The 15,000-nt window shown below is 38.3% G+C and overlaps 1 protein-coding gene and 1 long non-coding RNA gene across 12 annotated transcripts in view; both read right to left on the reverse strand.

Moving 5' to 3' along the window:
- The window catches only part of LOC144978007 (sodium- and chloride-dependent glycine transporter 1-like), a 102,744-nt gene that overhangs the window by 41,348 nt on the left and 46,396 nt on the right, over positions 1-15,000 (reverse strand). The window lies entirely within an intron of this gene.
- The window catches only part of LOC144977759 (uncharacterized), a 15,592-nt gene continuing 4,017 nt past the window's right edge, over positions 3,426-15,000 (reverse strand). For both annotated transcript variants that reach the window (XR_013646397.1, XR_013646398.1), the window contains exons 2-3: positions 10,677-10,897; positions 3,426-3,525 (exon numbers count right to left, since the gene is read on the reverse strand). This is a non-coding gene — a long non-coding RNA (uncharacterized LOC144977759). The remainder of the gene's footprint in view (positions 3,526-10,676; positions 10,898-15,000) is intronic.

Raw genomic sequence — 15,000 nt, forward strand, 5'->3', positions numbered from 1 at the left:
CTACTATATCTACACTACTTACTACATACTTACTACTACTACTACTACTACTACTACTACAACTCTTACTACTCTACACTATACTACTACTAATACACTACTACTACTACTACTATACTACTACTACTACTTACTACTACTACTACTAATACTACTACTACTACTACTTCTACTCACTACTACTTACTACTACTACTACTACTACTACTACTCTACTAACTAACTACTACTACTACTATCTACAACTACTACTACTTCTACTTACTACTACTACTACTACTACTACTACTACTACTATTTCTTCTCTTCTATACTACTATACTACTACTACTAATACTACTACTACTACTACTACTACTACTACTACTACTAACTCACTACTACTACTACTATACTCACTACTACTACTACTTACTACTATACTACTACTACTACACTACATACTACTAATACTACTACTACTACTCTACTACTACTACTACTACTACTACTTACTACTACTACTACTACTATAATCACTACTACTACTTCTAATTAAAAATTACTCCTACACTACATACTACAATAACTACTATTACTACTTATAATACTATTACTACTCTCTAATATCCTATTATACAACACACTACTAATACTACTTGCTAACTACTTACTACTACTACTAACCCTACTACATCTACAACTATCCTCTACTACTACACTACCTCAAATTATTCTCTATCTCACTTACTACCACTTCATACTACTTTTACACTAACTGCTACACTCTACTACTAACTACTACTACACTACTACACTACACTACTACTATTCTAATCTTCTATACTACTTCTATAATACTAACTACTCTACTAACTACTCTTCCACTTCTACTACTACTCTATACTATACTACTACTATACTTTACAATATCTATACAACTACTCTACTACTACTATTCTACTACTAACATAACACTACTACTTATTCTACTTCTCACTCTACTATTCTACTTACTACACTAACTGCTACTACTCACTACTACTAACTACTACTACTCTACTACTACATACTACATACTATACTTACTTACTATCATCTTCTACTAAACTACTATCTACTAACTACTACTCTACTAACTTACACTACACTCATACTATCTACTAACTACTTACTATCTAACTACTACTACTACTTACTACTACTACTACTAACTACTACTACTACTCACTATCTACAATACTCACTTAACCTCACTACCTACTCTACTCAACTACTCTACTACTATACTACTACTATACTACTTCTAACTACTACTACTTCTACTACTACTACTACTACTACTACTACTACTACTACTACTACATATCTACTACTCACTACTACTATACTATACTACTACTACTACTACTACTACTACTACTACTACTACTACTACTACTACTACTACTATCTACTACTACTATACTACTACTACTATTACTACTACTATACTAACTACTACTACTACTACTATACTACTACTACTACTACTACTACTACTACTACTACTACACTACATACTACTACTACTACTACTACTACTACTACTACTACTACTACTACTACTATACTATACTACTACTTACACTATACTACTTCATCTACTCACTCTACTACTTATACTGACTATACTACTTCTACTACTCACACTACTACTGACATACTTATACTAAATACTATCTATATATACTTAAATACTACTACTATACTAACTACTCTACAATATTCTCACTGTGTATACTACTCGCTACTACTAACACTATACTACATACTAATAACACTACTACTTTGTTTGACAACAATATCTTTTGTACTATAACTTAGGATACTCTACTACGGTAGAAGCAACCTCTACACCTGCACGAGTATATCTTCTACCAATAAGGTCACAGTCTAACCCCACACCTACGAAAAATTATATCCTATTGACTATAGCTGACTAATTACTACTCACTTATATCTTGTTGTTACCAACATAAGTGCCTGCTCCACTCACTTTCTGAATTAAAAATTCACCCCATACACGGACATACTCAATGTCTTATCGTTTCTATGTTATATGTTTGTGATGAGAATATTGGCTATTAAGCTTAACTGCTGGTCAAAATTATTTCGCGATGGTGGTGAACGAATCGGCGATCTCAAGAAGTGGGTGAGAGAGGGATCTAGAAATGACTTTGGGTTTGAAACGAATATTTTTGTGTTCGTGGATAGCTCACACGGTAGAGCCACGCTCTCACCTGCCAGGCGGAGTTGTCGTACCAATAAGGTCGCAGGTTCAAACCCCACCACCGCCGCGAAAAAATTTTTTATTCTCTATTGTCTTCTGGCACTTTTCTACTCACTTCATATCTTGTTGTTACCAACATAAGTGCCTGCTCCACTCACTTTTCTGAATTAAAAATTCACCCCATACACCGGAGCATACTCAATGTCTTAATCGTTTCTATGTTATATGTTTGTGATGAGAATATTGGCTATTAAGCTTAACTGCTGGTCAAAATTATTTCGCGATGGTGGTGAACGAATCGGCGATCTCAAGAAGTGGGTGAGAGAGGGATCTAGAAATGACTTTGGGTTTGAAACGAATATTTTTGTGTTCGTGGATAGCTCACACGGTAGAGCCACGCTCTCACCTGCCAGGCGGAGTTGTCGTACCAATAAGGTCGCAGGTTCAAACCCCACCACCGCCGCGAAAAAATTTTTTTATTCTCTATTGTCTTCTGGCACTTTTCTACTCACTTCATATCTTGTTCCTTGCTCTCACTACTTTCTAAAAACAATCTACATACTACACTACTCTTCTCTTCTACTATCTACTTACTATCTACTACTAACTACTACTACATTACTACAAATTACTACTACTACTATACTACTAACTACACTCTACTACTTACTACTAACTACTACTACCTACTTCTACTACTACTACTACTACTACTACTACTACTACTACTACTACTACTACTCTCACCACACTACTACTCATACTACTACTACTACTACTACTAATACTACTACTACTACTACTACTACTACTACTACTACTACTACTACTACTACTACTACTACTACTACTACTACTACTACTTCTACTACTCTACTACTAAATACTACTACTACTACTACTACTACTCACTACTTACTACTACTATCTACTACTACTACTACTACTAAACTACTAAACTACTACTACTACTACTACTACATACTACACTACTACTATATACTACTACTACTACTATACTACTACTACTATCTACTACTACTACTACTACTACTAATACTACATACTACTACTACTACTACTACTACTACTACTACTACTACTACTACTACTACTACTACTACTACCATCATCATTCGTGTTGATCGAGTCATCAATCGTCCCATTTTCGTACCTGCAAACCATTTCTGAAGGTTCTTTGGATGAAGCAAACCATAAAGTCCTGGCACAGAGTAATAATCTTTCTTGGTCACAAGCTTGAACCGCATCATTCCCTACAGAAAGAAATTAGAAAGGTCCATATTTTGACCAATAGATGGATTGAAATTGACATCATTCAGCTCTTTATCATTGTTTTTAGACAACCATTTTAATGATTAGTTCTCTTTAAATTCTATCAATAAGACTATAAAAATTTATGTTGGTTTTTGTGTGTTTATATGGTAAATCGGGCTAGCGGATGTTGTGAGTTATTTTTAGCTACAAGCAAAGCATCAATAACGAGAGTTCTCATTCTTTACCCCCGAGCGGGACTCCGAGTGTCTCCTTCGTAAATTCCTAGCCTGGCACTGACCGAAAAATTACCTCAAAATACAAGTGGACAAGTCGTGAGTTGTAATCAATGAGATCACAACTTGTCTCCTTGAGTCCTGCTAACGACAAGTTAACGACCGAGCGGTGCACAACCCTTTGAATGTCGTCAAAAAACAAGTCCTATAAGTCAACTATGCTCCGAGTGGACCGCCTGTTTGTCTTGGGTCAATACGTTCCCGATTTCGGTGATGAATCTTTGAACTATACTCAATTCTCCTCTCAGGAAAACTCAAAAATAAAATATATATAGTTCGAAGATGACGTCACTCAGGTCTTTGTTATTGATTTTTGCCATCCGCGTTCATGAGTCATGCTCACTGAACTGTATTAACCAGACTATAAACGTTCATGGATACACACAGTTTTGTGTGTTGGTCCGTTATACTTCCGGATGGCAATGTTATGAGCTTCTTAGCCAAGCGCATACTATCTATATCTACTCCCTCTTTAAAATACGTGACCACTTTTATATTGTTGATTACTCAGTGCCTTCTGACCTTGACGAGGTGACACGGCTAGCGCGTCTTATTAATGATGCTAAGAATAAATGAGCTTTATATAGCTCAATATCCACTAAATGTGCTCAAAGCGCTTTACAAGGGGTCCCTGGTCAACAGCAACATTTAACATGTAGGACGGGACATGCCGCCTGTTAGGCTATATTACAATTTTTCGGACAAAGACAACGCTGTTAACGGCCAGGTACTCATTTTACACTTGAGTACTGTGAGAGAATGTGAGTAAAAAGCCTTTTCCAAGGACTCAACTATGCGCCGAGCGCGAGGCTCGAACCCAGGTCCATCCGATCCAAAAGCGAGTGTCATACCACACGACCACATAGCCGCACAGACTAAGAGATATGCCAGCGATAGCTTTGACTCTCATGCTGGACAGATCAAGGAAGAAAGAACAGACTAAATGAAGACCAACTCCCCGAGAGTATAAATATGTTGGAACAGGGCGAACAACTCGACCGTAACAGACAATCATGTTACGAAATCATCAAGACGGAACCTGTAGTAGAAGAGTCTCTTCATGGAAAGCGTATGATGCCTGGAAGTGAAAGCCGCTATGAAGCTTGAAGGTTGATGCCCCTTTTACTAGCCAAGACCAAGATAAAAATCGCCACATGGAATATCCGCTCTATGTGCGGCTATGTGGTCTAGTGGTATGACACTCGCTTTCTGATCGGAAGGTCCTGGGTTCGAGCCTCGCTCGGCGCATAGTTGAGTCCTTGGAGAAGGCTGTTTACTCACATTCTCTCACCGTACTCAGGTGTAAAATGAGTACCTGGCCGTTAACCGCGTTGTATTTGTCCGAAAAATTGTAATATCGCCTAACAGGCGTCATGTCCCGTCCTTCATGTTAAATGTTGCTGTTGGCCAGGGACCCCTTGTCAAGCGCTTTGAGCACATTTAGTGGATATTGCGCTATATAAAGCTCAATTTTAATTTTTTTTACTACCCAAGACCAAGATAAAAATTGCCACATGGAATATCCGCTCTATGTATGGAACAGGGAAATCAAATCAAGTTGCATCAGAGACGGAACCTGTAGTAGAAGAGTCTCTTCATGGAAAGCCTATGATGCCTGGAAGTGAAAGCCGCTAAGAGGCTTCAAGGTTGATGCCCCGAAGAGTTTCTGGAATTACAGAATTTATGAAGGACAACAGACAAAGCCGAAAGGGCCACGAGGAACATGGAGAAGAATTAAAGGAGCTGATATACAGAGAAGTGGTAAGATCTGGAATGAGATAAAAAAGTTAGCTCAGGATAGAGAAGGATGGAAACTGTTTGTCTGTGGCCTATACTCTGACCCAAGGTGAAAAAGGCAATGATGATGATGTTGATGATGATGACCAAGATAAAAATCGCCACATGGAATATCCGCTCTATGTATGGAACAGGGAAATCAAATCAAGTTGCATCAGAGACGGAACCTGTAGTAGAAGAGTCTCTTCATGGAAAGCCTATGATGCCTGGAAGTGAAAGCCGCTATGAAGCTTGAAGGTTGATGCCCCTTTTACTAGCCAAGACCAAGATAAAAATCGCCACATGGAATATCCGCTCTATGTGCGGCTATGTGGTCTAGTGGTATGACACTCGCTTTCTGATCGGAAAGTCCTGGGTTCGAGCCTCGCTCGGCGCATAGTTGAGTCCTTGGAGAAGGCTGTTTACTCACATTCTCTAACCGTACTCAGGTGTAAAATGAGTACCTGGCCGTCAACAGCGTTGTCTCTGTCCCAAAAAATTGTAATATCGCCTGCAGGCGTCATGTCTCGTCCTACATGTTATGTGTTGCTGTTGGCCAGGGACCCCTTGTAAGGCGCTTTGACCACGTTTAGTGGATAATGCGCTATATAAAAAAGCTCAAGTTATGTATGAATCAGGGTAAACAAATCAAGTTGCATCAGAAACGGGGACACACAAGATATCCCTGCTCGGGCTAGATATGTGAGACCCGACGGACTCCAAAAAAAAAACTAGTTTTTATATAGCGCAATATCCACTAAAATGTGCTCAAATTGCTTTACAAGTTGTCCCTGGTCAACAGCAACATTTAATATGTAGGACGGGACATGCCTCCTGTTAGGCGATATTGCAATTTTTCGGACAAAGACAACGCTGTTGACGGCCAGGTACTCATTTTACACCTTAGCACGGTGAGAGAATGTGAGTAAAGAGCCTTTTCCAAGGACTCAACTATGCGCCGAGCGCGAGGCTCGAACCCAGGACCTTCCGATCCGAAAGCGAATGTCATACCACTAGACCACATAGCCGCACAAAGTGACTCAGACCGTAGCCATCGTTATGTTATAGCCTGATACTGAAATCCAAAAGGACTGGCAGTTTGACGTCATTATTTGGTTTTTGCACCGCCTAGTGAGTTGTCGTTAGTAGAGCTCATGGAAACAAGTTATTTCATTGGTTGAACTATTGAATACAACTCACGATTTGTTTTCTTTTGTGGCAAAAGACTGGCATTTTGACGTCATTTTTTGGTCAGTATCAGGCCATAACTTTACGAAGGCCACGCTCAGACAGGCCAACTGAGTTTTATTACTAGAGAGATATGATTCTCTACTCAGGATATGAGGAAGAGACGCGACATACTGAAAGAGTGGCATTTCTGATAAATAGAATGATTATCTGTGGTTCAGAGAGCTCCAGAGTTATATGTGTCGAATTCAAGACGAAAATAATCTTAATACTACACAGTGTCATGCCCCTACCAATGATGCAGACGAAGACAAAATAGAGAATTTCTATTGACAATCCAAGGAGTAAATGACAAAATGAAAGACATAGATATATAAGTATCATAATAGATGATTTGAATGTAAAAGTAGGTGCAAATAATAATGGATTAGAAAATGTTTGGGCAGGCATGGACTAGGACAAATGAATGAAAATGAAGAGCGGATGACATACCTCTGAGCATGTAATAGCTGCGATATAGGTGGACACATTTTGCCCAATAAGGACGTAGCCTATATAGGGATATTTGTAAATCAGCAGACCACAGGACTGATAACCACATCATCATCATCATCCATCGTGGCTTGTACTCTTGAGCTTTCTCTACGAATCACGATCCTCTGCGGTGCGCATGAAATCTGTGTTGCTTTTTAAGTCACATTTGGCCATTCTTAGATAAATCATTCTTTGTCTTCCTCTAGCTCTCTTTCCTTCCGTCATCCCAGATCTTACCAAATTTTCTATTCCGTCTCTTCTCCACACATGTCCCGGAAACCGTAACTGCTTCTTTCTGATGTTATAGATCAGTATTCTCCCGTTCTCACCTTCTCCAACACTTCCTCGTTCGTACACCTGTCTGTCCATGATACCCTCAACATTCTTCTATACACCTACATCTCAAATGCCTCTAACCTCCTCGTGCATTTTTTGTCAAGCGTCCACGTTTCACAACCGTGATAACCATATAGATCATATTATATGTATGAACCATAAACTCTGTAGATCACTACAAGATGGTAGAGTGAAAAGAAGAGCAGACATATCATCTGATCATCATTTATTAGTTATGGCATCACTCCTTCTCCCCCTTAAGAAGCTCCGAGTTCTAAAGACTGAAAATCCAAGACGTAACACAGAATTTCTGAAAGATTACATGTGAAATGCAACCATAGGGTTGTTAGATAACATGATACGTCGTGTAGTTGTTGGTTTGGACCCTTATTGTCGAGCATTGCTCCACACTTAATGAATGAATAAATGAATGAATAAATGAATAAATATGGCTGCGCTGTCTCTATGGACATTTGTGACCCAACGTCTCAAAACGGTATTATGTCGGGATGGACCAGATGCTAAAAAGTCAAATTATAATTAAACTGGTCAAAAATATGAATTATTGACATTTAGCACTCTAAAATATGATATTTCTTCTCCTCTATAAGGCATACAAACTCAACTTAAGTCTGATAATTCTGGCTACAAATTCCATTTTCAGCAACTTAATCATCCCGACTTAATACCGTTTTGAGACGAGGGGTAACATTTGCCATGAGCAATGTGAGTGTTACTTCGAGGGTATCAGTTTTTTCCTAGTATCCTTATAAGAGCCCCACGTTTAAGTAATATCAAACATTTTTAGAAAACCAAGAGCGATATATAAGAAAACAAACTTCAACTGAGGAAAAGTTCTAAAAAAGAGGACCTTCCGATCCAAAGACGAGTGCCATAGCCAACCAAAAAACACAAGATGGTTTTATCTGTATCGCCGAGAGTCGGCAATGGAGTACAAATGTCACCCACCGCCTCGAAAGGGTGTTATATCGGGCTGATTTCTATGTTAATCGCTTGAAACGATATTGTAATTGATATATAAATAGTTTTATCATGCTATAATATTGAAGGGATTAGATGATAACGTTATTTAAGTATTAAAAATACTAAAACGTGACCCCCCCCCCCCGCCTCCCGTCTCAATTCGGGATGAATGGATCGTAAATATAGAATTCAGAACTAAAACAATAAGAAATATGAACTTTGTGTCTATAGTCAATGTCATAAATTGTATGTTGATTCTCCACCATAACGTATAGAAATTAACCCCAAGTTTGATATTGGTGGCTATAAAGTCAATTGATGGTTTGCCAGTTACTAAGTATTAACCAATCAGATTATTTCCTGCCATTCACCCCGTTTCGTCCCCTTGACTATTTATTTCCTGTATGACAAGGCCTGAGATACCACCTAAGTACATGCCAAACACACAAATAAGTCAGACCCAGTTAGTGAGTATTTCTCACAATATTTTGACAAACTGATAAATGAATTGCATCGCAAAGCCTGACTACACGATGCATTTTTTTTCAATCATCTGTGTTAAAATTGCGAGTGATGCTCAGGATCTGTAGGCTGTTTACTACTGGTGGCTATGGGTCTTCGGTTGAAGGTCATTGGTTGATTTCAGGGTCAAAATATACTTTACTTTAAAATTTCAAGTCAAAAATAAAATAACTTAAATGTTTATTCGACTAGTTTTAATAAAATATACGAAAACAAACGTAATTTTCAAAAGTGTATGCACCGTATATGTTGATTGAAGAACTGAAGGCCCATACTATAAGATAATATTTAAAAAGGCATCCATGTCAATAGTTTGACAGACATAGCAACAAGACGTCACAGAGGAATATCAATTTCCAACACATAGTTCATCCGGACATAACATAATACCGCTTTGAGACCTCTGAAGTCTCGATTTTCACGATAGGCAGATCAAAACTCTGAAGTCTGCACATACGATTTACGCACCATTAAAAAAAATTGATGTCATCAGAGGTCTAATCCGTCCAAAGATAAAACACTTTGCCTCGCTCTTTCTTGGACTAAGTGGAGGCAGTTGTACACCACACGAGAGAACACGGATGGACATTTACGGAGCCATAAAGCAAATTGCACGCTCGTGCACTAACGGAAGCACACGTACACAAACGAATGGTCTTTATTGCGAACACAATAGGGACCAAAACAAGTCATAAATGCTTTCGTTCGTTACACGCACGTACACGAATGGAAACGTATTTTGGTGTGAACGTATCTACGGTAAGTCTCCAAATCGTGTTTCGAATCATTTTTCTAATTATTACAATCAAAAACCGACGCAATAGACCGGACAATCAAGGATCGCCATCTTGTATGGTCGCTATTTTTCTTCCAATTCTGAAACGTCAGAAACTAGGATTAAAACTTTCGAAAATGTTGGCTTTAGTCCCGGGGTTGTATCTTCAATCTTCAATGGCTTGTATTTGCAAATGACCCCACGGGCTCATCACTGCAAATGTCCAGTAACAGACCAATCAAAACAGGGAACAGTTACAGATTACTTTGACGAGCGAGTCTTTGGATAAGACAAAATCAACTTGTCCAACCACACGTCTCTTGTGTGATTTAGTGCCTGGGGTTAGTCAGGGATAATATAGTAAAAGTGTTAGTTCAAAAGGTACGCCTAACGTTTACTTGAACTGTGTGAAAGGGAAATTTGATTCCAAATGGTTTATATGGGGAGTAAATAATGCAATGGGAAGTGCATTGAGTAAAGGCAAATTAATACATCCTGCTACTAACATAATGATGCCATCTAATGATTCAATCTTACGGAACCTATACATTATTAGTACTCCGAAGGGTTTCTTTTATACACACCAAGGATTTAGGAACCAAAAGAGTAGAGAGTTTTCTTTCCTATCATCTACTTAAACGAGAAAATTTCTATAATGCATATATTCAATGCCGCATATAACCTATAAATGAATAAATGAATATTAAATAATATATTGAAAGAATAGAATAACTTCTCTCACCTTGGCCATGAAGAGCTGTGAAAACCAGCAGGATTCCAAACGCTAAAGGCATCTGCATCTTGGTAGCTCCTTTTCTTTCTTGTCTCCGATAAAAGGATCTCTACAAACAGGAGAGTAGACGAAATCTTTCTGCCAGGGGATCGTTTGTATCAATAGAGACACGTCACTTCTACTTATACCATTCAGTCATGGCGATATGATGACTCAAGCTGTATCCAACTCTTGAAAAAACAAGCATTAAAAATTTTTGGTTGGAAAACGGGTCCTTCAAAAATCACTCGATTATTTCAAGCTCTCTTTTATTAACCGCTCAAACCCGAGACTTTGCGAAGTCCCAGGTTTGAGTGTATTGCCAAATGAGGGTCACGAAGTCCCAGGTTTGAGTGTATTTGCCAAATGAGGGTCATTCTAATCGACCACTATTTTGTAGGAGACTTTTTAGGGCCAAAATTTTAAATACGTGTTTTGTTCATAGTAGGGCAAAGATGTATTGTCGAACCATCAGCTGAAACATGAAATGTCAGAGTTAATGTATCCAGATGGCATTTCAACATTTCAAATTGTACATCATTGCATTTAATGTAGTGCTCACCATTGAATGCAATGTAACATTTAAGTTAAGTACCACAATTAGAACCTTCGTTATTATAAGCAGTAAAATTACCCTCACTATCTAAACCTGCACCCCCCGCCCCACAAGAACCCCAAATACCACCAATACAACAAGCACCAAATTTACTTTCATTATTATTATCATCGTCATCATCATCATCATATCATCATTATCATCATCGTATTCTTCATAATCACCTTCAACACCATTGTCATCATCATCATGAAGAAGAAGAAGAAGAAAAAAAAGAAGAAGAAGAAGAAGAAGAAGAAGAAGAAGAAGAAGAAGAAGAAGAAGAAGAAGAAGAAGAAGAAGAAGAAGAAGAAAAAGAAGAAGAAGAAGAAGAAGAAGAAGAAGAAGAAGAAGAAGAAGAAGAAGAAGAAGAAGAAGAACAACAACAACAACAACAGCATCCACAACAATATCATAATCATCATCGGCATTGTCGTAGTCGTCGTCGTCATCATTTACACAAATTGCACCGCGAATTTAATTTTCACTTGTTGAAAGATACAACGAATTGAAAAGGCCTTTAATACTTTTATTGACGAAGACGTCTTATCTGCTCTGCCAAGCAAAGAAAAACATAATAAAAACAAAACAAAAAAAAACCTAAATGATAAATAAGTAAATAAACAACAATATTGATATATTCCCAAAGCGGTACTAAATCCTTTTTTTTTTGAGCACGTTCTTTTCAATTAGTGTATTGTCTGATGTTTTTTTCTTTGGTGGCGGGGGGGGGGGGGGGGGGGGGGGGTGAGGGTGACAGACTACAACGAAGTAAAGAGAAACGATGCTACTAACCGCGCCGGGTTGCCAGAATTCTTTTTGCACAAAATGCCATACAAGTCATTAAAAAATTCCAAATTTTAGGTATCATTTTTTTAGGCTTAATGGTTATTGAAAGTTCAAATAAATCTTTCTTTTCGTATCACGTTGCCATGATTATTTCACCTTTTCTTCACAGTTTAGGGGTGAACATTAGTAGCTACTCCTTTTGGTTATTCAATAGTTAAAAATAAATAAATTAAGCCAAACCCCATTTGTCTTACCAAACACCTTTTAACAATTTAAATTTTGCATTAAAAAATGCCAAACTGGAAACTCTTAAACAAAATGTGTAGTTAATATATTAATAAGGATGAGAAATAAAATGTAAGGAACAACGCCATATGAAAACAGAGAATAAAAATATCACTGTGTCAGAGGGCCAAACCCGAGATTCAACTGATGCGACACCTATCGTCTGGCTGAGAGAGAGAGATAGATAGATAGATAGAGAGAGAGAGAGAGAGAGGAGATAGATAGAGAGAGAGATAGAGAGAGAGAGAGAGAGAGAGATTGAGAGTGAGAGAGAGTGAAAGAAAGTGCGAGAGATAGAGAGAGTTAGAAATGGAGAGAGCGAGAGTGAGAGTGAGACAGAGTGAAAGAGAGAAAGTGTGAAAGAGAGTGCTGAAGAGCGCGAGATAGTGGAAGATTGTGAGGGGAGAGAGATAGATAGATAGATAGATAGAGAGACAGAGAGAGAGAGAGAGAGAGAGAGAGAGAGATATTGAGAGTTGAGAGAGAGTGAGAGAAAGTGCGAGAGATAGAGAGAGTTAGAAACGGAGAGAGCGAGAGTGAGTGAGTGAGAGAGAGAGAGAGAGAGTGAGTGAGAGAGAGAGAGTGAGACAGAGTGAAAGAGAATAAGAAAGTGTGAAAGAGAGTGATGAAGAGACCGAGATAGTGGAAGAATGACAGAGAGAAAGAGAGAGAGAGAGAGAGAGAGAGAGAGAGAGAGAGAGAGAGTGAGAAAAAAGGAGAGAGAGAGTGAGTGAGTGTGAGTGAGTGTGTGTGTGTGTGTGTGTTTGTTTGTGTGTGAGAGAGAGAGAGATAGTCGGAGAACAGTCGCATTAGCTAATGAACATTCCAGTCACCGATAGCTCAATGACTAGTGTACTACTCGCCTACTTCTTTCTCTCGTTCTCCCCCACCCCACACACATCTCTCTCTCTCTCTCCCTCTCTCTCTCTCTCTTTCTCTATCTCTCTTCTTCTCTTTCTCGTTCGCTCTCTCTTCTCTCTCTCTCTCTATCTCTCTCTCTCTTCCTCCACCAGCTCCCTCTCTACCCCCTTCACTCCCCTTTCTCTCTCTCTCTCTCTCTCTCTCTCTCCATTCCTCCACCCCTTTCTCTCTCTTCCTCTCTCTCTCTCTCTCTCTCTCTTCCTTCACCCCCACTCTCTCTCTCTATCCCCCCCTCTCTCTATCAGACTCTCACACATCCAGTCGGAGGATCCCCTATCAGTATCAGTTGATCTAACACTCTCTGACACCGTGATATTTCTATTCTCTCGTTTAACCCCACAAAAACCTCTAAATCGCGTTATATGTCGTCATTATTGTATCTCTAACAGGCAGGCCATAATTACGTGGATTGCTGCAATCGGCACAGTTCAGAATGACATTGTAATACACCGTGATCAACGTGCCACTTATTTTCAGGTCTGGTAACCCAATTTATTATGGGCTCATTGTTGTCATGTAAATCTCAAGAAATGAGTTAAAATATTGTCCCAGACCATCATAATATTACATGTAATCGCTGACCGCGATGATTGTCGCAATCAACGCCATTTAAATTTCACATTTAGAATTTTAAAAAAAATTGAGCTTTATATAGAGCAATATCCACTAAATGTGCTCAAAGCGCTTTACAAGGGGTCCCTGGTCAACAGTAACATTTAACATGTAGGACGGGACATGACGCCTGTTACGCGATATTACAATTTTTCGAACAAAGACAACGCTGTTAACGGCCAGGTACTCATTTTACACCCGATCGAGTACGGTGAGAGAATGTGAGTAAAGAGCCTTTTCCAAGGCCTCAACTATGCGCCGAGCGTGAGGCTCGAACCCATGACCTTCCGATCCGAAAGCGAGTGTCATACCACTAGACCACATAGCCGCACAGATTGATTTAGATTTATTTTGAATTTCGAATTACTTTACCTTTTAGGTTCCCATCGGGAACGCGGTTCTAAAAATAAATATTTTTTAAAAACCTATTTTTTCATCTACAGATGATGAAAATTGCTTCTTTCTTTAAAAAATAACACAACTTAAGTCATTTTCTACAGAATGGATCCTAATTTGAAAAACAAAATAATCTTTCACATTCTTTTTTTTTAGGTAATTCAAAATCGTAAGATAGAAATAGTAAAAGACGTAACCAGGATAAAGTGATTTCGAACCAATATAAATTGTCTGTGAAAGTAAAAACAATAGGGTTATCCATGGAAGATCATGTTAAAAAAATATGCCAATGTTGTAACAATCACATTAGAAACATTGGAAAAATCAGACATTATATTGAGGAAGATATTACAAAGATGCTTGTTAATTCGTTTATTACTAGCAGATTAGATTATTGCAATGCCCTTCTAATTGGTTATCAAAGTAGATTAATTTCCATCTACAAAAAATTCAAAATAAAGCGGCTAGACTTATAAAATTAACGAAAAAAGAGCTCATATAACACCAGTTGTCCATGAATTGCACTGACTTCCTGTGAAGTTTAGGATAGAATTTAAGATATTGTGCTATGTTTTTAGATGTCTGGATGGATTGGCACCTGAATGTTTGCAGGAACTGATTAAAAAATATGAACACACTCGAAATTTAAGATCATCTCAGTCCCAACTTCTAAAAGTTACCACTTTAAAATCCACT

Source organism: Berghia stephanieae, chromosome 8 (genome assembly GCF_034508935.2).
Source record: "Berghia stephanieae isolate SIO BIC M18660-M18661 chromosome 8, UCSD_Bste_1.3, whole genome shotgun sequence".
Classification (NCBI taxonomy): Eukaryota; Metazoa; Mollusca; class Gastropoda; order Nudibranchia; family Aeolidiidae; genus Berghia; species Berghia stephanieae.